Source organism: Seriola lalandi, unplaced genomic scaffold (genome assembly GCF_002814215.2).
Source record: "Seriola lalandi dorsalis isolate HSWRI2012SDOR001 ecotype SW California unplaced genomic scaffold, Sedor1 jcf7180002054257, whole genome shotgun sequence".
Lineage (NCBI taxonomy): Eukaryota > Metazoa > Chordata > Actinopteri > Carangiformes > Carangidae > Seriola > Seriola lalandi.
In genome coordinates, this window is record NW_019524810.1 from 91,095 (window position 1) to 119,054 (window position 27,960).

Sequence of the window (27,960 nt, forward strand, 5' to 3'; positions counted from 1 at the left end):
AAAGAGAAGCTGCTGCTGACTGCAGGCAGTATATTAAAGGTGAATCTTGTGTTCTGAGAGCTGCCCATCAGGACCAGCAGGCACTAAAGACTTTCAATCAACTAATCTGTTGCAAAATGTGTTTGCACAAGGAAATATTCTGCCATTTTTCTCCAGTGAATCTTCTGGCTGGAGGATCAAACTATTTTCATATATCACTGAACTGAACCGGTCCTTGTTTGGGACAGGCCTTTAATCCCTTCCACACAACACTGTTGCTCAGCAAAGAATAGATAGAATACTATCAAATCAACCATTTAATCCATTATGAATATTAAGCTACTTCTTTAAAAATGACCAGACTATTGAAAAACATATCAATTACAAATCATTAATTTGATCTAGCTCCAAGAGACAATGCATGTAGGCCAACCTCATGGAGACAGAGAGAGAGAGAGAGAGAGAGAGAGACCCATATCAAAATACCGTAAGCCTCCCTTAGAAAGGATGAAAGCCAAAGGTTACCCAAGTTATTTCAACCTTTATTTGCATTTTGAGTGTGAAAACCATTTAGACAAATCAGTCCTGCATATAAAAAAATTATGTACACCACATTGTCTCTTAAATTATTGGGATTTATGCCTTTTTTTTATTCATTCATTCATTCATTAGCTATACGGCTTATCCTTCAGGGGTCGCAAAGGGGCTGGAACCAATCCCAGCTGACACTGGGCGAGTCGCCAGTCCACAGGGCTGACATACTAACAACCATTCACGCTACATTCACACCTACAGGCAATTTAGAGTCAGCAATTAACCTAACCTGCATGTCTTTGGATTGTGGGAGGAAACCGGAGCACCCAGAAGAAAACCCATCTTAACAGCAATAAATGGCTGAATGCCTTATATACCATATTTTGTCTAATAAACTGCATAAAAGAACACAAAGGCTATTTGTAGGCGAGGCAGTTATTATAATATGGTAACACTGTAGGCCAAAGGCTGAACAATAAGCCAAATCCTGGCTGAAACACATCAATGTAAAACAAATGAAAATGAATGATGACTACCGGAATACTGTAAGATGAATGACAAAGGCCAAGAGTCTTCCTCTTACTCTTCACCACCATCTTCCTCATCATCATCATCCTCAACGACCAGTTCGTTGTTTAACTTTCCCTCCTCATCATGTTCCTCTTCATCATCATTCTCCTCCTCCTCCCCCTCTCCAACTTCAGCCAGCTCTCCCCATCTTGCCATCAGCTGCCACTGTCAAACCACATAGCTTGAAGGACAATACCAGTATTGCGAAAATTATTTTACACACACACACACACACACACACACACACACACAAGAGCTGGGGCTCTCATGTTCCCTCCAGCGGTGTATTCCGTGTCCACATCCCCTGCCATCCAGTTGTCATAGGATTCCTGCAGACTGGCTTTGAATGGCTGATGCCATACGATGTCACGAGCCTGGATGTGTTGTGTCCAACCTCCTGGTATGACAGCCATGGTTATGTTGTAGCCCCACTTGAGCTCCGCTTTTGTGGCAGCGATTCAGATCCTCATTCATCCGGCCATTTTTGTAGGGGGCTACCACCACTCCACAGATGTTTTGCATTGTTTGAGTTCCCGGATACCCCCTTTGAACACCAGATAAGGCTTCAGTTTTGTCCCGTCCGTTTTCACAAGTGACTCTTCTCACAGCCTGTAGTTTTCAGTATCCACTGTAGTTGGGCCAACCATATCAATCCACACAGCAGTTTCAACCATAGCTATGAGATTCGTATCTTGTAACGTTTTCTCAATCATCCGTGTAATAAATGTGACCAAATTTGCAATCACAGTCTCTGTGAAGTGCCTGCCGTCTTTCTGGGCAACCGTCGTACGTCTTCTGTCAATTTTAGCTCCAGCTCATCGCTCGTCTTCCTACCTCCTCCACGCAATTTATCCCTTTTACCTTTTACCTCTGACAAGGTTCAACTTTTGATCAATAAAGAAATTTCTTGCTTTTGCTGTACTTTTTTCTCTTTGCAATCATAGTACTTGAACATGAGCATTCGTCACTCTCACAACAACACATCCAAAGAACCTGGTGTGGTTTTTATTGCATGTTTATAACTGCTTTGGAGGCTGAGAAATAAAGGTTTTAGTGAATGTCCTGTTTCTGAAACACATAATACATTTGGTCTCTAACACAGTAATACACAGTTTTTGTCCTTTTTAACATTTTAAATTGACTAATAAACAATGACTGGGTTATTTGGTAATACTGAGCACTGAGAAAACTTTAAAAAAGGAGCCATTTGAAAGTTTTGCTATTGCTACAAAGCAAACGATAGCGTTAACAGCAGTTTACAGACCACTCTTGCTAAGAGCTTCAGCCATTAAGCCATCAGCCATTGTGTTTACAATACATAATAGCACTACTTCTGAGAGGGCTGGACCAGTTTCTCACTATCACAAAGTGACAAGACTGGGCCAGGGATAGCTGGTTAGCATGCTAACTTCAGTAGAAAAAAAAGAAAAAAAGATAGATAGATAGACAGGTAGGTAGGTAGGTAGGTACTTTATTTATCCCCTGGGGGAAATTCATGTCTTCAAGAAGTGATAGAAATAGAAGCAAAACAAAAGTTAAAATTTGCACTGCTTTCCACCACTGGAGACAGCTCTTGGCAAGTGAAGGAATTAACTTTCTGATGATCAACTCACAACGTTTCTTCTTAACAGCTGTTAATGCCAACGTTGGCTATGTAGCAATAGAAAAATGTCCAAATAGCTCCTTTGACACTCAGCTGCCTTCCATTACCTACAGAAGCTAATGTAACAGTATCAGTGCTCTGCTAGCAGTTTATATTGATGACACACTGTAAATCTACAGGGAATTAACATGACAATCCACACTTAAATTCATCAAGTCCTCCAAATAAAATAACAGCAGCCCTGATTTTATTTAAAAACCACCTTATGCGACATTTAGATTAGCACGCATGTCTGAGCGAATGTTCCATCAGCCTGTCCACACTCAGCTGTGATGACTCAACCTATACACAGATCCTACACACAACACTGTCTGAAATAGAACCATTCATCTCTAGCATGCTCCAGTGCGATGACAAAGACACAGAAGTCATACTGTGTGGAAAAGTACATATATCTAAATTTAGGTTTGTCACACATGAAAGCAGACAAATGATGGTGTGGCCAGTGATACCATCGGACCCTCATACAACTTTCATTATACATACAGAATAATGTTGAATTTTAAATGTGTGAGGTGGCTCCAAGGAGCACTTTGCTTTCCTTGATTATTCATTAAACCCATGTAAAGTATTCTTAAGTGACTGCAAAGGCAGAAATTGCACCTTTCATTGGAAAGCCCTTGGCAGGTACTGTAGCAATAAAGGCTCACAGACAGAGAGCAGGGCACATAGAGGTTAAAATATATTCTCTTTTGTAGTCATCAAATCCAGCCGGCAATCAAAGCCCCAATTCAGAGGGCAGTGTATAGTTTAATCCATTAATCAGAAAGTCTGCTATTTAACTGAAATGCTGTTTAAAATATCCTTCAGCATTGTGCTTCTGATTATGCACATGATGCCTCACAGTTTTTTGGCTCAAAAACAAAATTGCCTCATATTTCTGATCATTTTGATGTATGATGTGTTGTGTGTGTGTACATACTGCAGAGACTTCCAACGAGTTTGGGATTTTAACATTATTCCCAATGCACAATCCCCAAAGTCCATTGTATGCTGAAGGTAAAGAGGCACAAAACACAACACCTTACAAACTAGGTACATAGTATTTGTTTTGTTTTAAATATAGTGAAAAAATACATAACACAAAACATAGACACAGAAATAAAGTATCCAGTATTTAAAATACTTAGTCTAATGATAAATTAGATTGACCAAAAGTGAATAAATAATTCAATAATTCAATAATTAATGTAAAGATTTCCTGCCTATGAGTTTTATACCATTGTGAACTGAATATCTTAGGGTTTTGAGGTGGGTTTTGGAGGTTTTTGGAGTGTTTGTGAGACCATGAAAGGTAAGTGAAGACGCCACCTCAGGCTCAAATTGTGATTGGCATTTTTCACCATTTTGTGACATCTTACAGATCAATAGTCAATATTCATTAGTTCCACCCATAACCTTATTCTTACACTTGGCCTCAGACATTACCTAAATGAGATAAATGTTAGGAAGAAGAAGAATAAATATGTCTTTATTCATCACTATAAAGCACTCACTGCAGTGAGTATGGCCCACAAGAGCTTTATAGCAAAATAAGCAGTTAGGATCCCTGTGCTGTTGTTATATGGCCTGTCTGTGAGATGAATGATGGGGATTATTCATGGTTCCTTGGAGATGGTCTGAACTGATGACTATTAAGGTGGGATTCATTGACCACCTCTTGACTGGCAGTGACACCAGAGACCGCCTTGTGTGGGCCAAGGGTCAAATTGGATCAGTGTGAGGTCAGTGCTGACATGGAGGCATGGACAGGTCCACTGAGTAATTAGGTAAGGGAGGAAGCTCGGCTCCCTCTGATGGTTACCCTCGGTTCCCCGCTGAATGCCACCAGATTTCAACTTTCGCTATCAGTCTGCCTTACAGGAGCAATAAGTGGGATTTTTACTGCTCCATAGCACTAAACGGCCATAATATATCTGGAGATTTGAAAGAGTTGTTGATAAATACCAATGACTCCATGATTACTTCACAAGGCGCTGACCTTTCTGCTGTGGTTCTCTGGATCAGTATGTCTGCTTGGCTGGAAAAATATCTCGCCATGTCAGGAAGCTTCCAAGCCTTCACGTGCCCCAAAAACCACATCTCCGACCCCAGATGCTCACATTTTCAACTCCTCCCTTTGTTGTATATACCAACAGCATGAATGATATACTGTATGTAAGACATCCTCTCTGGATCACTGCATACGTACAGCTGACGCTCATGATTGCAGAGAGAAAATTGAGATCTTGTATGACCTGACCACAACAGACCACATACCTGCTTCTATAATTATAAATGTTGTGAGTCTACCTGAGCTGGCAAGAAATGATATCCATGAACAAAGTGGGAAATTAGATTGGTCAAGGCTTACAGAAGATGACTTCTGGCATTACAAATCTTTGACTGATAAAACCCTAGGTAATACTGATATACTGACTAGATGCTTTTATGTGTGGCCATATTTACTGTAAGAACCAAAACCACAATAGTGATCTATGTATAATGTATGATTAAATTGTGAATTGTTTAAATAATAGCAGTATTCTGTCACTTTTGTTACACTTGTCTTCACTTGTTTTGTTACGACTTAATAAAAGGGGGAAAATAAATAAATAAATAAATGATGGCAGTAAATCATTCAGCCAATTAGAGCTAATCAACATCATTTCCGGCCAGGATGGAATGAGTGTGTATCAACTCCATGCAGAGGCCAAAGAAGCTTTTAAAAACTGGGTTTTCTCAGGAGAAGATAGGAATGGCCCAGAGTGTCAACGAAGGAAGTTGCAAGGGTTAGATTCAAATAGGCTGTATCACTTTGCTTTATTATGCTTTATTAAGAGAAATGAGTTTCGTGGCCAAAAAGCTTTACTAGAATAATGTTAGCCATCGACTTGTTGTGCTACTTGCTATCAGATTTTCTGGATTGTTGATGCATGGCTTACTACCTGACTCTATGTTGTCTGTCTTTTTAGTGCCAGTTGTCAAAGATAAAACCGGTAAAATATCTAGCATAGAAAATTACAGACCAATTGCCTTGGCTAGAATGCTGTCTAAATTGTTCTTGAATAGACTTCAAGAATACATAAGAACCACTGAGAATTTGGATTTAAAAATAAAGACGGCACACATTTGTGTATACACACTGAAATAAGTTAGAAGGCTTGAAAGGCTAACAACAATATTTATGTGTTGTCTGGATGCATCCAAAGTGTTTGACCGAGTTACTTGTGGCAAATTATTTGTCAAACTACAAGAGCGAGGGGACCCATACCCTCTTACACTTTTGTTGCATCAAACCATGCAAGTTAGATGGGGTAAGAGTATATTTGCACCGCTCCTAGCGACCAATGGGGTCCGACGAGGTGGAATACTGTCACCTGTTCTCTTCAACCTGTTGGTCTGCCTGAAAAGTTTAAAGCGAGTAAGACTGGCTGTTTGGTGTTGGATAGTTTCATTAACCATCTGTACACCGATGATTCAGTTGTCCTGTCTCCACAGTGCTGGCTCACCACAACTGCTAAGTGCATGCTCAAGTTATGATGTGAGGCATGACATTAAATTTAACTGTAAAAAGACTGTTATCATGTTGGTCAAAACCAAAATTTTTGTGGCAGACCAAGTGCTAAATGAAGTGAACAAAGATATCTAGGTCACATCATCAGGAATGATCCATGTGATGAGGACGATGGGTGGTGCCACTGTTGCAAACTGTATGCACCATGTTGGCACGCAAATTTCATATGTGTACACATGATGGGAAAACAGCCCTCATTAAAAGCAACTGTAGACTCCACTCTACACAGACCATTTGTGGTGCAGCTATAGTGCAGCAAAAATGGAAAAAGCTTCAGGTGGTATATAATGATGCATTCAAAATCTTGCTCAAGCTTGCAAGATGGACAAGTGCAAGTCATATGTTTGTGACAATTAATGTTCTCACCTTTCATGCTGTGTTGAGGATTTTTATGTATAAATTTATGTGTTGATTAAATGCCTCATAAAATGTAATTATAACCGAGCCTGCACTTAGAGACACAAGCTGCTACTCTTGTTTATGGAAACATTGGAACAAATGTGTTATATTCATTGTGGACTAGTAAATTGTGATGATTTTATTTCTGTTATTGCCATGTATTTTATTTCATTCTCATACTAATATGGACCTACAGTATGTGCCTGAAATACAGTTAAAGTAAGTCTGTAAGATTTATGTCCTGCGTTTACCTGAGTTGATTAATAAGGAACCAAAGGAAACGGCAGCATTAAGAGCATAAGGAGTTGATGAGTTTGCAGAGCAACTCACTCCAAGTCCCCTTATTTGCAGTGTAAGCTGTAACATGAAAACCAGCTGCTAACCTTGCTGCTTTTTTGTCCACACATGACTTTGCATCTGGGTGACCTTTGTGGTGCGCAGGCATTTATCAGTGAGATTTATCGTTTAAGGCTGATAGAGCTCCTCAAACCCAGAACCTCATGACTTTGGTATTATTATTACAGTATTTATTCTTATTCTGCTGACATGTTACCTTGATACTTAGACATTTAGACCTAGACACTTGTTGTGGATGTATTCAGGGATAGAAATGTCAGTCAGTCAGCCCACCACTTTGATCCAGAAATATTTCAACTACTGTGGTCATGAGATTTTGTACAGACATTCGGCTGATGTATGCTGCTATGCCCTGACTTGCACTACCATAAAGTTCACCCTTGTGAGTGAAATGCCTCTATAACTATTGAATGGATTGCCATGAAATTTGATTTACAAATTCAGATTTCCCTGAGGATGAATTCTAATTATGTTGGCGATCCTCAGACTCTTAATTTAGCACCACAAAACTTAATTTGTCCAATACTTTAGTTTATGACTACCTACCTGGAAAGCTAATGACATTCCCATCAGCCTCAGGTGTACTTTGTAAACATTATACCTGATGAATATCATACACATGATGAATATCAGCATTAATATCGGCATGTTAGCTTGCTTGTTGATGTTAGCACTTAGCTGTGTCGAGTACAGCCTCAAAGACCTGCTTGAACGGTTGCAGTCTTTGCCCTTAGTCCGTCAGTTTCATGCCACCAGCATTAAAGCAGAAGCGAGGGGAGCCAGAAACTTGTGTAGGAGGTCAATTCTATCAGTGCTACAATCCATTCTGGCTGCATGAGTTAAATGTAAGACATTACGTGATTTGGTTTGCTTTCAGCAGTAAACAGAACCCCACTTGGGAATATAAGCACCATTCCAAGTTTGGTACCAAGTAAATACTGCATTATTCAGATCAGTTCATGTGGGATCATGTTTTTGGATCTTACGTTGGTGATTTCAATGGGACAATCTATTTTAAAACATAATTTTCCCTAGGGGGTTCTTGGTAGTTGTGTATGTGAACTCCTAAACTCAGCAGCATTAACCTTTAAGTGATGATACTACACATTCAGGGGGAAAGTCGTCCTGATGAAGGACTGATGGAGTCATTTGTATGCGGAGGCTTCAGAGCAGATAATAATCTGCTGTCTGTTGTCCGTCTCCACCATGCTGTTGCAGGCAGGGAATAAGCAGCACCTTGGTGTTCAACATTCTGCTGAGCCTTTATAGGATGCTCTTATATGCTTTGAGGAGCTCATCCAAAATCTGACCCCCTCAGCAATGCCAAGTGCACAGGGCCGTCCTCAGATGCCACAGCCCAGATATTTGAGAAGTTCATCAGACCCGTTCTGATGCCTGCCTCACCTTTGTGGGCTGGCCAGAGGGTGAGGAGTAAGAAGTAAGCTGTAATGTTTTAATTATGTCTACTTAAGGGCATTTTATATTTTACTTTAGAAAGTTTATTATTTGTAGGTCAAAGTCACTATACTAGGTTTCACTCTCTGTGATGTTACTTTTTAACCTTTGAGAAAAGATGTAACTAGTAAAGTGGTTTTAAATAAGAAAGAAAATTAGGTGACAAGTTCTGGGAGATCAATCCACATTTTGTCCTTTGGTTCATCCATCTCAGCAGTTAGGTCCAACACAGGTCTTAAATAATGCAGATGAAGTTCTCTTTTGCCTTATAAACACAAGGACGTTACTGAGCATACATTATTTTTGCCTTCATGATCATGCTGTTCTACTGCACAGCGAGAATTTTGCTGACAGCTTTCTACTTTTCTTTTAGATGGGTGTTTTTTTCTGACACTTTATGGACCCCTGAAAGGAGAATTCATCTTTTCAATAGCCACAGAAACACAACAGAGTCCCTGAGCCTGATAGACAATCTATGTCATGCTCAAGGACACTTCAACAGAGGAGATGGTTGCTGTCAAAGGTGACAAACTGTTAACTCATTGACTGTTGCATGATAACCCTGCATCTGCCTTCAGCTCAGATTGTGTTCACTGTCTAAATGTGGAGAGTTCAACATTTAGCCTTGAGTAATATCAAAACTTTTTTCAGAACTGTGACCTACCATCAGGTTGTCATTCTTACACTGAACTGCACTGTACTACTCCTTACAACTATAGAGCATTTATCCGTAAATATAATGCCACTTTTGAATGCCACGATTACTGAGTGAAGTCAAAGACACCATCAACCCAAATACATCTTCCTTACAAATTGACTTTTCCTATACTGACTGAATAAAACCTGGAGTACCCGAACGACAATCATCTTTCTCTCGATGATTATTTTAATATTGAAACGAAATGTGTGATTCTTGGTGTTGAATAAATGTAGATAACCAAAACAAACCTGGAGTCTACGTGAATTGGAATCAAAATACTGGTCAGAAATTGGTTTTTCACAAAAAAAGATTTCCAGTTACTATTTATTTTAAAAATCACAACTATTATTCAAAAATGAACCTTCAAGTACAACAGATCTGCAATAGAAAAAAAAGACATGGGGTACATTTAATAGTCATTAAGTATAAAACACTAATGAGCATAAATCATTTCACGTATCTAATGTGATACAAACAATGCCACCACTGACAGAAAGTTATATTCATGTTGACATTCCTGCCCTAAATGCTAAATAAGACTGACAAATCCTTTCAAGCTGTGGCTCCAAGTTATTAATTACCGACTTGCTAACAAGCTGCATTTGCAGTAGCATGTGTCAAATCTTGACTTGCCTAGTCTTCCTTTTAGTTACCTGAGGCTTAGTAGTTGGATGGGAATGAATCTCCCTGGAGGTACCCTATTTACGTCAGGGAATCACATGCTATGTGTTGAGAGCCAAGGTAAAGCTGTAAATGTAGCCCAAGAGAAGAGAAGTATCTTAACTTCTTACTATGAAATGAGGAAGATGTGATACAGTCCACTGCAGCCACAGACACGTGATTGTATTTATTCACAGTCTTATTTACAGGTGAAAAGTAACTCCATGTCTCAAAATATAGAAACTCAGTAATTAGCAGCAGCTAGTTTTGCTGCAAACTTTGCTGTTATATCCTGTTTGCTGAGAGCATAATTATGAATATCCCCTATCTAAGTGAATGGACATGGACGTTTTCATTTGGTTTTCACAATCAGCTTGGGTTTGTGAAATCCAATTTCTTTCTGTAATAAAATGATTTGATAAAGTCCTCCATGGAAAACAGTCTCTATTCTTCCGAATCGTATTTCCTCAGGGGGTTGAGTCGTTGAATAATGGCAACAGTCACTGAGTGGTACTGTAAATCTGTCAGGAATTGTTCTGATAAAGCTGTCAAATTATCAGACAGATTTTTACATTATTTCAAACATAATTTGACTCTAATAGCTTGATGCACTCCAGTTACACAAACACATTATATGTATTGATGAAATTATTAAACAGTACATTTGAGTTTTTTTTTTTGTTTGTTTGTTTGTTTTTTTGTTTTTTCAACAATGTTTCAGCAACATTTCCCTTTGTTTATCAATGAAAACAGTTTGCTCCTTCCTCGGCTCGTTCAGTTCTCCCTCTGCCATGTTGAAGTACCTGCAAGGTTGCTGCACACATGATGTCAAAGATGAGAAGTTGAGCTCTCCTCAGCCTTTTTATGCCAACTGTCATCCTGCATTGATGAGTGCTTTAAAATGGCAAATATGGCTGAGAAAAAAGCCAATACTATGAAAATAATTCAGGGGGAATTTTATCTCAATGTCCATTTAGACTCAATTCTTCACAACAATGTGTAGTTGTTGGGTACTTCACATTTTCTGTGATGTGTTTTTTTCTCTCTCTCTTTCTACCTGACCAACTCAGCCTTGAGAATGCTTCAACAATGAACTTGTGATGGCATGACATCAGATTACCCTCATTACTTATACCGCGGGCGATTGAAGAATTATATTTTTATTACGGTGTCAAGGAAAGTCTGAATATTAATAGCACTCTAGAACTCCAACAGCTGTCATTGCCTTCAAAATGTCAAAAGAGTCTACAAATACATTGTTACATACAGATGGGTGACAAATTCAAGGAAAACATTGGAATATATGAGTGGAGAAACACAATAAATGCAATTAAAGTACAATTAATCAATTAATATTCCAATTAAGCTCTGTTGATTCTCATTCTGTGTCGAGATGACTAGAGGAAAAGATCTAAGTGACTTTGAAAGAGGGTTCATTGTTGGGGCACCGATGCAGGAGCTTCAGTCATAAAGAAGCTCAACTGGCTGGAGTTTGATAGAGACAGTAACTAAAGTGACACCTGCATTTACATCTATGAGAAAGACGTCAGTAAATATGGCCAAAACTGGTGGTTGCCAGCACATTTCATGAACGTGATGCACGTGCATTAGTGCAATATGTGAAGAAAAAAAAAAGAGAAACTCTTCCTCAGGTGACTGAGAATGTCAATGCAGGACATGATCAACTGTTTGAGCAAGAACAGTCTGTCAATAGTTACATGGGCTGCAGTGCATAAACCCCTAATTACAAAGATGAATGTGCATTTGAGAGTTCAGTGGTGCAAAAACCACAGCTACTAGTCTACAGAGATGTGGAAGTGAAGATGAGTCATCCCTCACCATATTCTTGACAAGTGATCAAGTGCATGAGTGGCACACACCGTACAGGCCTGAATACTTGACCCCTACAGTGCGGTGATCCAGTGGCTCCGTCATACTGTGAGAAGCATTCTGCTGGCATGGTTTCTCCACTTGTCCCCTTAGAGAGAAGGGTCAGTGCAAATCAATACAAAGTTGTTCTGAGTGATCACCTTTATCCTATGATGAAATATTTCAGTCTGGATGGGAGTGGTCTCTTCCAGAATGAAAATGCCTCCATCCATAGGTCACTGTATGTTTCGTATGCTGTGGCCTTCACAGTTACTAGAACTCAACCCAACTGAACATCTATAGGAGATTTTGGACCAACATGTAAGACAGTGCTCTCCACCACCATCATCAAAACACCAAATGAGGGAATATCTTTTGTCAAAATGGTGGTCCTCCATCCAGCATAATTCAAACACTTGTAGAATCAATACCAAGGAGCACTGAAGCTGTTCTGGCAGCACGTGGTGACCCAACACCTTACTGAGACACTTTATGTTGGTTTTGCCTTTAATTTGTCAAAGACATCTTTTTATTCCATCACTTCTACCCAGAGTCAGCCAACTGGTAAATATGCCACTTAAATTCATTACACATTGGCTCATAAAGAGAGTAATTATTTGGAGTCTTGTGCCTCCATCCGGTTAGCGTAAGAGTCAATTAGGGTGAACAACTGAATGTTAACTGGCTCATTAGAAGGCGGGAAACAAAGCAAATGTCACATTTCCATAGGAGTGCTGCTGCTTTGTATAGTGGAGAGTTAGCAGGCCACTTTACAGTGTAAAGGCAATCCATATGGAAAATTGAATAACTTCTCTGGAATAAACACGTCGCACCAATATCACCACATCAACAGCTGACAGCTCTATTGTTAGAAAACTGAGAACTCACACAATAGTTTTTGCTTACGTTGAAATACTCTGAACAGGTGATTGAAGTTACACACATTCATTTTCTTTATTTCTACTGAGAACTATGATATCAAATCAAACCACTGAAGAGCAAAGATAAGAAAATTGTTACCATAGCAACAAAGAATCAATTTGTGGTTAACAAAATGAATTTCTGAAAGACACTGCAGATGACATACACCATTGAGCTTAGAATTCAATACAAGCTGGGGAGCAGTTCATCGTTATATGCTTTTCCGATGAGAGCAACAGAATCCACAAGAAGTTTTTGTCCATATACTGGCACAGTTTAACAAAATTAGCCAGAAAATCTATTACTTCAAATGAGAAAGACTTGGTTTTGTCCCCTTTAAAAGAGGTCAATCTATAGCTAAAACAAAACATCCCTAAAAATTAAGTTTCTATACAACTAAACTAGATAACGATCTGTACGACACATTATTGCGACCAGATTATTGTCTCTATTAAGGTAATGAGGAAATGTTGTTCATTTACATATTTGACAAGTCACAAACACATTGCTACTGAACATATCAACAAATTGTTCACAGACAAAATATTTATTTCCTACATAAACCCTGCAGCACAAAACAGCCGTACACTTTTTTTCCCCCTTTTTCCTCTACACCCACTACAGCGCAGGCGTGTGCTTCATTGAAATTAAGTATTAAAGTCCTTACAGTACCTTGCCTGTTTCACTAAAGCTGTTAAATAAATTTAGTGGAGTAGAAAGTAAAATATTTCCCTCTGAAATGTAGTGGAGTAGAGGCATAAAGTAGCATAAAATGGAAATACTCAGGTAAAGTACAAGTACCTCAAAATAGTACTTAAGTACTATTTAAGTACTACTTCAGTACAGTACTTTGAGTAAATGTTCTTAATTACTCTCCAGCACTGCTAATAAAATTATTTAGCCTTCAATACATTATATTGTTCAATTACCAAACCAGGTAAAACTCCTGAGTGAAGAAAAGGGGGTTTCTATTTTATACTAGACACCCCAGTTGTCTTCAAGCTAATGTCAAAAAGTTAAAGACTAACTAAACCACCACAGCCACAAAAAGATTCTCAAAATGAAATAAAAAAACTCTATATTGATGTCAAAATGTATCTCTATCTTATCACCCATTGTCTCACTGCTCACGAATGAGCACCAGGGTTTGCTAAAATTAGATAATATGACTTTTTATATAGGTAATGAAACACCAAGCCAACACTGGAAACAAAAGGGTGCGCTCTCAGCTAGCTAAAATTAGATAGATAAACTGTATCTTGAGACAAAAGTTAGACACTAGCTAACATTGCAGTTTATCTGTAGATATTTGACACAGTCTAATTCAGAAACTCTGAAGGTAAGGTGTATCAAACAGGCTAGTTAGCTACTGCTAATTACATTCAACTACAGTGTCTGGATGACGCACAGGAGGAGAGACATCAGCCACTGATGGAGTGAGGCAGACAGACGAGGCGTTCAACTAACGTCAAGGTTAAGAAATGGTTTCGGGGTTAGAGGTGTCTGAATTATATTGTAATATTTGTGATTACAAGTAAGGAAAATATATAAATGTTTCAACCCCACTGAATTGTTGTTTTTATATCTTTTGCGGACGAAGGGTGGGGTCCATATCTTAATCAGGGGTTTCAGGATTGGAACCCTGGTTATCTTTAGCGAAGATAGATACTGCTCAACAAATAAGCCAACATCACACACAGTCTCACACGCCAGCCACACAACGGGTAGGATGATACAGGGCCTGACGGATGTAACAAGCAGACTTTTGGGTCGGCGATAAAACACAAGGAATAACAAGAGTCACTCTGGACAACAGAGGAACCGCATTTCCTTTCAGAGTGGCAAAGGAAGTGATACTCCAGTATCTCGACCACAGAGCTGGCGGAAGCTCCTGCTCTGATATCGCCACTGGTCTGGAAGCAATAGCCAGCAACACACCAGGGCATCTTCCGACACAAGAAAATAAGCAAAGAACGCTAAAACATAACAATGAAAATACATTCTGCAAATAAATTCCACACACACACACACACTCAGACTCAATCAAATGTAACCAGTTTTCTCTTCCTGGCCACAAATAGAAGAAGGCTGGAGAGAATGTGAGGTAAACGCAGGAGAAATGTTATTCAATTTTTACTCTCATCCATCTCTGTATATCCCCATAACTCTACTGAAAGTGTTTTCCTATTGGCAAATGTGGCAGCGCTTTAGTAATAAATCATGAGCAAAAGCTGTGGCCGCCAGCTCAGCTGACATGATTCTCAACAATTGGATTTCTCTCACTGTGCATATGTTATCAAGGCACCAGCACCATGAAGAACAGTGATTCAGCTGCCAATACAGTGCTGGTTAGTGCCAGTACAAAAGAGCTGCAATGTCATTGATAAATATTTGTCCTTTTTTGCCATGTTACTGTCATGGGGTCAGGTAGAAGTCACCATGAATGTGAACTTATGAAGGGTGTGAATACATATTTTTGCCGTTTAAGTGTTCACTACACTGATAAAATGCTTTCACATTAACAATGAAATTCGCGGTTCATTGAAAATATCCATTAATAAAAGGATGGCTATATTTCTTTCCCCACAGGCAAAATGTAAAGCTATGCAAATCAAACCAAGCAACTACAGTGGGCTCATATTGCATATATTCAAGACTTATCTTCCTTTGCAAATACAGCTAATAAAAGTCTGAGCATAACAATTGGACCTGCAAGCAAGGTTAAACATTTGCAGCTGTGCCCTCTGCCTGCGCTATTTCCATCTCTGTCCAGCAAATGGTGAGAAGTGCTTAGTGAGAGGAGGCTGGAAAAAAAAAAAAAAAAAAAATGCAGATTAGTCACCAGAAATTGGATTTGTGCTTGCCAGAAAAGCATCCTAAAAACATGTGATGAGCTTCACACAGCCGGAAACGAAGAGCAAGTGAGAGACTGAGAGGGGAAAAGAACGGAGTGGGAGTGGAGGTGGGTGTGAACAACAGCTACTGTAAGAGTTTTGAAGAGACAGCAAATGATCCGCGGGGTGAAATGGAGAGCGCAGCCCTCGTCACAGTCAGCAATTCACAAACATAACAGCCCTTATAAGGGCGTGCTGCCTATAATTTTCTAGTTTCTTAAATTTTGTTTTGTTTGGTTGGTGTGTACGCTGCGATTGGAGGATCATGCCCTTGAACAGTTTTTCAAGATGCGTATAGTGAAAGGCTTTTATGTTTGTGGGGGTGTTCCTCTTAATTTTGATTCCCTATCGCTTTTCTCTCAAGTTGAAGTGCCAACAAGGCCTGTGAAGTTGTGTGTCTTTCTATCAGTAAGTTTTTGTATGCGCTACCAGATGGGGAGCAAAAGAGCATCAGAGCATGACAATATAATGAGTCTTCTAATCACAGCATTCAGCCAAGCAGAAGGTAACGCCATTGTAATCAGTTACAATACAGGCTCGGGCAAAGAGAGACAAAAACGTTCATGTGGACAGTCTTCACATAGGAATCAATAGGATCAGGGAGAACCGCTACTGAATAGAGACACTCTAACATTGTAACACTGGTAAAGCCATTACTGAATGATGTTACTGTCAAAATATAGCTCTGCAATAATGTGTTATAGTGGACAGACTATACAGTATTTCATGTCTGTAATAACGATTGTGCTTCGATAGCACCAAACATCATATCATCTTATGAAACCTTTTTGAAACATCTCATCAAAGCAATTTAGATTTGTCTTTTGGGTTTACCCGACAGCAAACTTTCATTTTCTTAAATAACTACCTTTATATTTTGTTCTTTGTTGTGTGCTAATAAAAGCAAGAGAGTCCGTACTTTACTAACTTGTCCCTGAATTCAAAAAAGTTTCCACCTCTTGCAACCCTATCTTGAACTTGCTGTAGACTGGGCTGGGTAGTGTTAAAATGTTTCCTAGTGCCTAAACATTACCTGAGCTTTAGTCAGATACCAAAACAATACTATATGCTGATACCTCACACTGTGAAGATTGCAAAACTTTCTAATCAGCATTTTTATTTTAGCAATGAATGAACTGAATATGTATAATGTGAAAGGTAGTGCCAGCTCCCTTCAGACAGATAAAGTTAGTGAGCACAGTGGAGCATTTAGCAGCTAAAGAGCCACATATTTGCCTCTGCAGTTGGCAGAGAATAAAATAGAGCTAAAAAAAGGAGCATGAATATTAGGACAGAAAAGCATGTAACTCTCGCTAGTTCGATACTTTGCTTTCTATGGACATATTCGTTCAATACCAAGAACATAAAAGGCACTCCGCTGTATAGTAGACCTTTGATCATCCAAATCCTTGTGAAACAGGGTCAGTAAAATATTCAAGTATTACAGCATATAGAATTATATAAATTGATATCAGTACTCTCTATAATGTGAAGTCTGTGAAGTCAGTTTAGCTTCATGTTATTAGTAAGGCAGTTCACACATTAAATATTTTCAAATGTATACCTGCAATATCAATCCAGTACAGCAGCTTTCGTTTTATCCTTGGGTAGGAGAATAAAGTGTATGTGATAAATTAAGACTCTGCTACAAACACAGCAAGGTAATATGTTTCCTAGGTTTAAGTTTCAATAATGTCTTCTTATTGGCATTAATTTCTTTATGTTCACAGACTTTCTTTTCAGTGTGTGACTGACAAGACGCATAACACGTCATGTTTGTGAGATCTAATGACAACAACTAGCCCTCGCATTGTTAAATATTGCCATAGCAACATCAAATATTTAAGGTCAAATAACTAAGGCAAATAGTCTCGGCTTTAAGTGCAACTTACGATTATTTTTATTATTGATTAATTTGCTTATTATTTCCTCAATTAATGTGATAAAATGTTAGCAAATAGTTAAAAAGTCCAATAAGATATTAAGCTTACTGTGATATAAAAAGCTGTCACATTTAAGAAGCTTGAACCAGTGAATCTTTGGCATTTTTGAATGAAAAATTATTTCTTATGAAAAATAGATGCAGATTAATTTTCTGTGATAAATTAAGCTATTAATTTACAAATGATTTCAGATACAGTTTGGATTTATGTGACAGTCTTTATCTCCCCATCTGTCACAACAGAATATACAGCAGCATTGAGTTATTTCTGCATTGAATAATAACAGTAAAGCTATTTGAGAATTACCTTTCAAGACATTTTACAGGTTACAGAAGTATTACAATATACTAAAAAAACAGTTTCAGTTTTTTTTTTCAATTTAAACTCAATAATTAAAATGTTTTACCAAAAGGCTTTACTTGTGCATTTCTATTCAGACTTAACCATTACGATGTTATGTGTTGTTAATTTGTATACTTTCATGAAAACTAATGCAACCATGACAGGAGGTTCAACACAAGATTTCAGCACCTAGGACAGTTCCTTGAGTATCCAAACACACACCAGCACACAATAACCTGCTGTCAACCAGGAACATTCATTTAGGAACAGCAAATGCATGTGTGATTAGCCCAATACTACTTCTGAGACATGATTTATATCAAGAGATCTAGGTGATTAACATTCAGATTTCCACTCTGCGCTATAATCACATTGAATATCAGAGCGGCACTTTATGATGTTGGAGTTTTGGCACGGCATATAGGACCCACTTAATTTTTAATTTCCTCTCCAGGTTCACTGCTTACTTCCTGAGACACTTGTCAGAGTTTATACAATTCTCTGTGACCCTCAGCTGTCAATGTACTATGTAACTACACTTCCTGTTACACAACCAAAGGAACTGTGGAAAGGAAAATGAGAGTGCATTAGGATTTTAAATAAATGTCTCTTTAAATACATGTTGACTTTGTCCACACAAAACGTTATTCACTACATTTAATTTACATCTGAACTGCTTTTTTGTGTTTTATATTTTGTGTTTGTCAGTCACAGGCAAATTAAAGAATAATTTAATATCCGAGTCCTTCAGTTGAGTTGTTTTCTTCCAGTCAAACAACTTATATACTGTGACATTACACTGAAAATGGAAATGAAAAAATATAGAAGTACATGTTCTGTACTAAGGGGGTGACATACAATATACAAATCATAAATTACCAGCTCATCTGAATGTGTCTCAAATATCCAACTTTGATCAGTGACCTTGAGAATAAAGTACAAATCACACATGCTACTTTTTAAAAGAAATGTTTCATTAAAATAAATATTATAATATATATAGCCATCTGTCTACTCTATAAGATTGTACTGCAAATAGCCACCTTATCGCCCCTGCATGAGACATGTCCTGTCCTTTCTACAGGTCTTTACAGCAGGCAGCCCAGCTTTCTTATCAACAATGTATTCACAAAAACAGTAAAAACACAACCATGCTTATATGACAATGTGATTTATCTTAAAATGCCAGTGGACATGTCTCTAAATTAAATGTTTTCCTGTGTAGCTATATCATATTATTGAAATAGCTTGTGCATGTAAAAAAATAGATCACAGCTTAAGCACCTGTAAATTAAATTTGTGCAATCTTGCAATTAAGTATATTTCTATGCGATACAATGTGAAGGGGGTTTATAAATTCGGTATGGAATTGTGATAATGGTCTACTCGGTTTAGCCTCTGTACACCCAACCAAAATAAAGACATCCATCAACCAGTGAGAGGGGAAAAGATAAAGCCGTTTCATTTTTTATGCCATGTGACATTTTGCTGTCATACATTACCGGTAGCTCACAGTTTTTGGGATTAGTGGCCAGTGAAATTAAAATGATGATGTTATGCTCCACCACCCACTGTATTAGACAGATCTGCAAGTGATGACAAGGGGTATTTACCATCTGTATGTGTATGTGTGGACACCTATTTCAGTACAGCTTATCATTGCCTGCTGAAATGACGGCATCGACTAAGTTAAATATATATGTTTAGTTCTGAAGGTTGTAGAACAGCCATTGTAATTACCTAGACATTGGAAGTTATTCTTGGAGGAGCATATGCTAGTGTGCCATTCCTGTTTTCGTGCAACCCTGCTGTTATTTGCAGAGATGCAGACTTTCTGAACTTCAATTAGAGCAGAATGAAAGAGAAAGGTCGAAGATACAGTGCTTGACAGTTGGATGTTGCAGCTTGAAAGCTTAACTCGCTATTTGGAGGAGGTTGGTGCTATCAACAGTGCTATCTGTAAATGAGTGATCCTTTTTTGAAGCAATACTGAGAATGACATCACTCAGATCCCTCCTCATATCTACAGAAAGGTGTTTGATTAGGGGAATGATAAGCATGATATCATCTGCTCTGTTACATATTGACCTTCATTCAGAAGAGACCACTTACCAGTATATTTTGTAATCCACTTCAGACACATTACAAAGCTATATTCTCTTTCATCTTTTGGATGCCCCATAGGCCGAGAAATGCACATGAGGACTGAGGTCGAACTGAAATCAAAGCTAAACTAAAAACATCACATTTCTGTGATGTTTACAATAACATGTCTTACTTACAACAAAACACTGTCGCAGGAGTAGTTTTCTTTCAGTGAGACATGGAATTACATAATGTAACAAGCCTCAATACACACAGATGTTGTATCATTAACAATGTAGAAGTGAAACACAACTGATATTCCATCCACAAAATGGCTTTAAGGAAACTATGTGAAAATTCCTTTCATTTAGTTTTTTTTTTTTTTCTTAAAACATAGCAGAATACAACTGAAGTGTGTCCTATTTTTTGAACCAGTTTAGTAGAACACAGTGTTAAGATTCAAGATTTATGATTAAAACAGAAGTGCCTGACGATGTCTGTGCAGTAAGACTTCTCAGAACTTTGGTCTGAGTCTTAAAAAAATCTCACTGGAATACCCGGTATGATTTTCAGCCGTGAGTTTCAAAATATGAGGGATCTCAATTGGATTATTTCTTACTTTGGAATCATCATAACTAAAGGAAAGCTGGAATTGATGAAAGCACAATTTTCAGAAATGATTTTCCGATCAGTTTTGAAGTTGTCAGGGTTTAAACTCCTTACAGTACATCACAGATCTTTTGACTCCAGTTGAGACAAATTACAGCCTGACGGTCTTGGGCAGGTTTCTAGTGATTGTTTCAAACTGTAGATTAGAGATGAGAGGTGATGGTGCCTTTGCCATCAGGACTTCCAGACCTCAGAATAACCTGCCTGTGGCTCAGTAAATCTCATAATTTATTCACTTCTTCAACTCAATTTAACAGACCTGCTTTCATGTGCCCTTCTGTTAATGTTTCTTATTTAGTGACTACTACACTTGAATTCAAATTTGCACTTGTGGAAAATTGGGTCACCATCTTTGATTGAAGTAAGAAAGACAAACCAAATGAATCAGTCCTATACTCAGAGGTAGTAAACTCTTGATACAGGTCTCTGTCTCTGCTTTGCAGGAGTACAAAAGACCACAACTTTGTGATAAATGAGGATTTATCTATAGCTAAATGTATATAAACAACTAAATAAGTGAGGCATTCATAATGATAATAATGAACACATGACAGAGAGGTCAGAATCAAATTGATGAAGTTGATCTCTGAATGACAAAATGAACTGATCAAAGTTAAAAAAGGGAAAATTGATAATTCAACACCAACTCTTATCACAGACAGGAGAAGGAAAGTTTTCTGCATACTTTCGAAATGTCGTCTTGGAGTTGAGCCCTTTTCAGCTAGACCCAACTTCATCACTTACTCTTACAGCGACGTGATGCTACCCAGGATACAGCGGTTGCCCAGCAATGATAGTAAGATAGCGGAGTTCCTCAGCTGATCTGGCGATCTTGCTCCAGGCTTGATGGAGTAGATTTTTTAGAGGAAGAGTAAGCGTTTCTGGAGATTGACTGTTGATATTTGAACACAACGCATATTTGAACCCTTAATCCAAATAATCCCGCTGTAATAGCAAACTTGTGTTTTAACGTGTTTGTGGCTATAAAACCCTTTGCACATCGTACAGACAAATACCACGATACAGAGCTAACATGCTGAGAAGACGAGGCAGTTTCCAGTTGCGAGCAAACCAGCTACAGATTGTGATACTCACAACTCTTCTGCTAATATAACTAACAGTATATCTTGTCAAACCAGAAAATAAGCCAAACCCCAAGCAAGTAATTTAACATCACCATACACACAAATGTGACACTGGTACCTGCTTGCTAAGTAATCAGTGGGGGTTAGCAATCACAAACATTGGCAAACAGGATAAAAAAAAAAAAGTACTGACCTATTGGCTCCGTGAAAACCTGTCAAAACAGAAACAGAGCAACCTCCGCATCCATCTTCATGCCTTTCAACTCTGTTGGAAAGCCTCAACAATGTTAATGCAGTTCTTTGCCCTTGCCAGATCATAGCACTTCTTTTTTAGTTTTCGTTCTTCTGACTTTCTCCTATTTGGCTGTTCTTCGGCCATATCTCCTTCTTGACAGTGCAATTATGTTATGGAGTATATGCCGCCATCACACCACTGCCGGTAAGCGTTCCTTCTGTTCCCTCTCCTTAACATTGCAACCAGTCTCGTCTGCCATCCCAACTGATCCCATTCAAAACTCCACATGGTCTTGCAGTGACGGAAAGGTACACTGCTTCTTCTCCTGGTAATCCTTAAATTGGCACTATCCCTTAGATAAATTTACCGTCTCTGCCCCCTTTCTCACATGTCCTCTCCTCTCAACTTCTTTCGCTTTCCTTAGTTCATTTCTTTAACCAGACTCAAATAGTCTTGAAAGTAATTTTGTTGGCCAGACTACAAAACATCCAAAATACTATCAAAGCGAGGCTTTGCTCAAGTACAAAAGTATATAAAACAAAACTTGGGTTCATTCAGTTTGGTGTTGAGTTACAAACCACGGCTTTTTTCAAGTAAAGATCCAAATCTTAATGAAGAGAGAATGTTGCAGGAAAACCAGTGTAGAAGAGGTAAAATAAGACTGGTGAGCAGTTATAAGGAAATCTTGAAGGACAAAAAGTGAAGACGAAAAATTGAAGAGAAAGTAAAGAGGAAATGTAAAATGGAAGAGAGTTCAAGTGCCAGAAGTTCAAAAAGAAAAAAGTGGCGAAAAGGGCCGGCAGTTCTTTTATCAACTGGCCAGTCTATGTGGTGTTCTGGGTGTAGAACCCGCCTTTAGCACCTGAACTGTAGCAGGGAGATTAATTTAACTATAGTTTTGAGTGCAATTATCACATGTTCATCTTATCACCATGGTCAATCAACAGTGATTCTAAACACTAACACTAAAGCTGCAGAGCAGAACAAGGATTGCGGTCACCAGCTGCAGTTAGTGGGTTAGCTGTTTAACAGTTTACAATGGGGCACAGGGGCTGTGATTAAGATTTTAAAATAAAATATAGCATATTTTAATGACACAATCTGTATGATTCATTTGAAAAGTAAATCACATACCAAAGTAAGATAATCTAAAATGAATAGAATGACATTATATGTATAAAGTGCAGAAAAATATTTACGTGCAACAGGAATTCAAAATACTGGATAAACCCCTTTAAACCCTGGATACATCCGTGTTATAAGTCACTTAAAAACTAATAATACGGTTGTTTTATACAATAAACATTTTGCTTAATGAGATGGTACCAAAAAATTCCTGCTGAGTTTTGTTATTAGTCAATCCTTTTTTCACTTCACCATTTCCTACACTCAACTTGACCACACAAATAAATTGGACATTTTTTTTTCTTCTTTTCCGGCACTCCTAAGAGAAAGGTAAGTACAGCATTTAACTCTGTTCTAGCTGGAGGTAAGATACAGTAATTGGAACACACTCTGTGCACCACAACATGAGTGAATAATGGTCTTAATCTTCACAAACTGCCTCATTAGTATCATCAACCACAGAGGGAGAGCGGGACCATAGCAGCTCCCTGAGGCACGCCAAAAACACTGCCCACATAAAAAGCTTAAACATACTACAGGAAACAACAAAAGTATAACTGCTGAACAGAATATCAAATAAAGCCCTAATGGTAAACCTTGTCCTGCATTCCTCTATAAAGAACTATCATACCTGATTAATTCAAGAACAGCATGGAAAATATGATTTCCATGTTTATATAGCATTATGGAGGTGACTTTCTTCACATTTAAGGTACTATTCGTAGTGATGAACTACAATAATGGGAACATTATGGAAACTGAAGCAAAATAAAGAAAGCCCTCAGGGTAATATATATTCCATTGTTTTACTGCAGAATAAGCTGCCTGTTTTCTCATTGTTGACTTTGCACTCTAAACTGGAGATGCAGTCTGAGGTGTCGCACGTATTATTCAGGATGTGTGACAGAGGCCTGCAGAGCTTGCAAAGCAGGTAGCACCAGCTCCTCACAGGCAGAAGAAACAAATAGAATTATTTATAGGTGTAAAATATTTATTTGGGATCTGTCTGTGCCCCCATTGCTAAAATATAACATAGGTTATTCTGCAGAAAACCCAGAGAGGGCTGGAACATTGAAAGATTAATCTCTCCTCGTTTCACTGGTACAACCTATTTGATGGTTTTGGCCCCATAAAACCACAAGTAACTAAAATGAGGGTGTATGTAAATAAGTGAGTAGTAGCTGTCTTTATCTAGGATACCAGAAACCTAGAATATTACCCTAAGTAACCTAGAACATCTAAAACTCTTAATGAACACCACTGCTTGACAACTTTGGGTAATAAACTGACTTAGAATTAGAAATGTATCATATATTATGAATAAGAAATGCAGTGAAATGCCTACACTCACTGGATTGGGTTTGTGCGACTTGGTAACAGTATTAATGAACTACACTGTGTGAGGCTAAATTGAAATCCGGATTGACCTTGTGGTTCAAATACTGCTGTGTTGAAAGAATACTGAGTAAACACTCTCATTTTTCAGGTTCCAGAGCGGATTTAACAAGAGGTTCATGGAAGCTGCTAAAACCAAAACAAATGTAAGAAGTCATCGTATGAGTGACACATCTATATCTGTATACTGAAGGCTGGAAGCTGTGATTTTTTCTTTTTTTCTTTTTTTTCTTTTGCAGAGTCTCAGTGAACGTGACAGTGAGAATGTGCAATTCATTTGAAAATTGCTCTTTGAAAAATTAGCCATGGTTCTTTATGGATATCAAGAAGGGCAGTGGACCATTTAGTGTGCTGACCTCTATGTCAAAGCAATGGCTGCTGTCAATCATCTCATCTCAAAACATTTAATTATTATGACAGTTTTAGACACTGAAGATCCTACATTTATTATAATCATGTTATTTGTATCTAATTAAAAATGTTGATGTTGATACGCATTTATAACAGCTAGGTGCATTTTGTGCCTGTCACAATGGAAGCCTGCTTGTTGCCAAAAGAGGTTTCAAATTTCCGAATAGCAGTGTGAGTAAAATCCGATTTTTGTGTGTCCAGTGTGTCCTAATGTGATTAAAAAATGCTTTCAAATGGCAAATGTAACCAGACACAATATTAAAATATTAAACAGGAGCTGAAAATCCTCCACTCACACAACAGCTTTAATTCTCCAAGCTTTGCCTTGTTTGATAACAGAATTGTTTTTAACTCACACACACACACACACACACACACACACACACACACACATAAAGCCAGGGTCAAGTCACCAAGGTGGCAATGGAATGAATTTATTAGGTGAATACATGTAGTATGTAGAGCTGATATTTGACATCTAGTTTCTGACACTGTCACTCACAGCAAACATATATAAAACTCCGCACAGTAGAGACGACCATAAATGAAACCTCCATAACCAGATTAAAAACAGAGCAGGTTGCCAACTACTACACAAAATCTACTCAGTCTGTGTTAACAAGCAGCAGAAGCTGCTTTGTGACCACTTCTCAGTAAAACATTATTCCATTACAGGAAATTTACTATCCAGTGAATTGAGATGTATAAATCTAAAACCAGCAATGCACCTGCCATGCAGCAGCAGGTTAAGACTTGTCAGCTCTAGAGCGGATAATTAGCAGACATTAAAAATCACTGGAATTCGTGGCATGGGCAGAATTCATGGAGTATAGCTAAGAACCTCTTCTTATAGAAAGTTATGAAGTGCTGATAAAAAGCAGATGACCCTCAAAAGGCTGGCAATGAGTGCATATGAGTTGAGGAGCAGCTAAAGCACAGAACAGCAGCTCAGCAGTTTAGATATGATTATGATATAAAAATAATAAAGCAAGCTGTCACATAAACCAAGAGCTTTGAGTAGAAATGTTTCTTTAAAGTACAGCTGAACATGAAGAGTATGCAAACAAATGTGGATGTGAGTGACTCCCAAGTGTGTGCGCAAGAGACAGAGCCAGGCTGAATTTTCCATGAAGCCAGTTGTGCAGGGACATAATTACTGGTATGTGCATAAGACAACAGGTATGTTTACATCGCTATGACCAATAAACAGCACACCTGTTTACAGTCAGCTATGGAACATCACCAAAAAAAAGGCAGCAGGGAAATATTCTGCAAAAACCATCATACACAAACACGACCAGCAATATTTCACCACTACACAAACAGCACAAGAAAATATTGAACTGCACAATGACAAACAACAACTAAAAGCTCAGCCGTAACAAGTCATTTACAATGCAAACGCTGCAAACAGATAGAGCTATGCTAGCAGCAAGGGCAGAGATGACCAAACACATTGCCAAGACATGAACTCACAAGTCCTTCATTAACACATACAGTAAACGCTTACCTTGTTTAAGTGAAGTAAAGATCCTCTGCATCTGAGCAGACAGACGGAAGTCCCAAGCTGCCAACCAGGGCTGTGCAGTGACCTTTAGAGGGGCAGGTACTCAGAGTTATAAAGGGGAACATTGAACATGATTTTAAAACAACATACACAAACATAATTTACAGCATAACCTGTTGAATTATGGCAAACCATATTCAAAAAGTGTGTAGCATGGTATCCCTCAATATACTGTATCATTGATTATCACCTGTTAAACATCACAGTAGCATTATCAATAAATTGTACACATACAAGTTACTTAAAGTGAAACTATAAATTGTGCCAGTGGCAAACACCAGTAAATAATCGGTGCCATCATGTGGATTAGCCAAATTAGCCACCAGCTTGCTTTAATGCTACCAAAGATCCTCTTCTCTACTGTCTCTGATGCTACTTCAAAAGTAAACTTGTATAGTGGTGAACAGAAATACAATTTGCCCATGACAAAAGCAAGCAACTAAGACCATTAAACATATAGAAGTGTGTTCATACTTACCCTCGCAACACAACTGTGTCGTTAGTTGGCGGCTAACAGCTGCTTGACTGTGCTAATGGCTTGGACTTGCAAATAAACACTAACCACAAACATGCTCACTTCTTCTTGTAAAACAAACCAAAACAACGTGCACATGACACCCCTGCAAATGCCACTTACCGGCAGTTGTTTCTTTTTTTCAGAGTGAAATAAATTCCCAATATTCCTTCTGATGAGTGTCTGTCGGCGACGTCCGGGTCACAGCTGCTCTGTTAGGGCAGAGATGACCTCAGGTGAAAGGTCGTCAGGTGACGTAATCCGACTGACTGCAACCAGGTCATTTCATTTATAGGGGGAAGGCAGGCCTCCACACATACGCAATTAAAACACTTCGACAAAAGGACACTGCGGACACCAAGAAGCCTCATTCTACACCTCTGCATGTGCAAGCTGCCAACAAGTACAACCACAGCTGATGAGTCCAGAAGCACAAATCCTTTGAGCGCGATGCAATCTTTATGATTGCCTCCACAAAACCTTCCCGAAGCTAAATGATCGGACTGTATTCTGCCAGCTTGTTTATGTAAAGCTGCAGGAGCAGCAACAGCAGCTACAAGTCTCCTGGAACTGAGCAGAGTTAGCAAAACAAGCACTGCAGCACACAGCAAACCACAGAGGGGGTTACTGCCAGTTTAAACAGAGCCATCTTTTTTTTTTTTGCAAAAGGTATGATGCATATGTGCTGCATCTAATGGAGTATGTCAGGTGTGAGTGTAATGATACAGGTTCAGCAGTTGTTCTGCATTTTACTTTGACTAGCTACCAAAAATAGACATGTGTTTCAATCTTCAACATAGTAATAGATTATATCAAGCATTATTGTCATTTTCATTTTCATAAGGTTACGTGTGGCTTTATATGAGTAAATATGATTAGTGCATTTCAATTCTATAAATTGTAACATGAAACTAATATAATCAGGTGAAAATACAAAAATGTACTCAAACTAATATACAAAGCAGATATGATATTTTATAACTGGAGAAACAAAAGTGAGGATTAACATTAGTGTCAACAAAGATGCATTTT

The 27,960-nt window shown here is 38.4% G+C and overlaps 1 long non-coding RNA gene across 3 annotated transcripts in view; it reads right to left on the minus strand.

Annotated features, from left to right (window-relative positions):
* LOC111654059 (uncharacterized) overlaps nt 1-27,184 on the minus strand; it is a 90,480-nt gene extending 63,296 nt beyond the window's left edge. For 2 of the 3 annotated variants that reach the window (XR_002760716.2, XR_015437175.1), the window contains exons 1-2: nt 27,052-27,176; nt 26,358-26,439 (exon numbers count right to left, since the gene is read on the minus strand). This is a non-coding gene — a long non-coding RNA (uncharacterized LOC111654059). Of the gene's footprint in view, nt 1-26,357; nt 26,440-27,051 lie in introns of all 3 variants that reach the window. The other variant, XR_015437176.1, reaches the window with a different exon arrangement.
* Nucleotides 27,185-27,960: the final 776 nt, after the last annotated feature.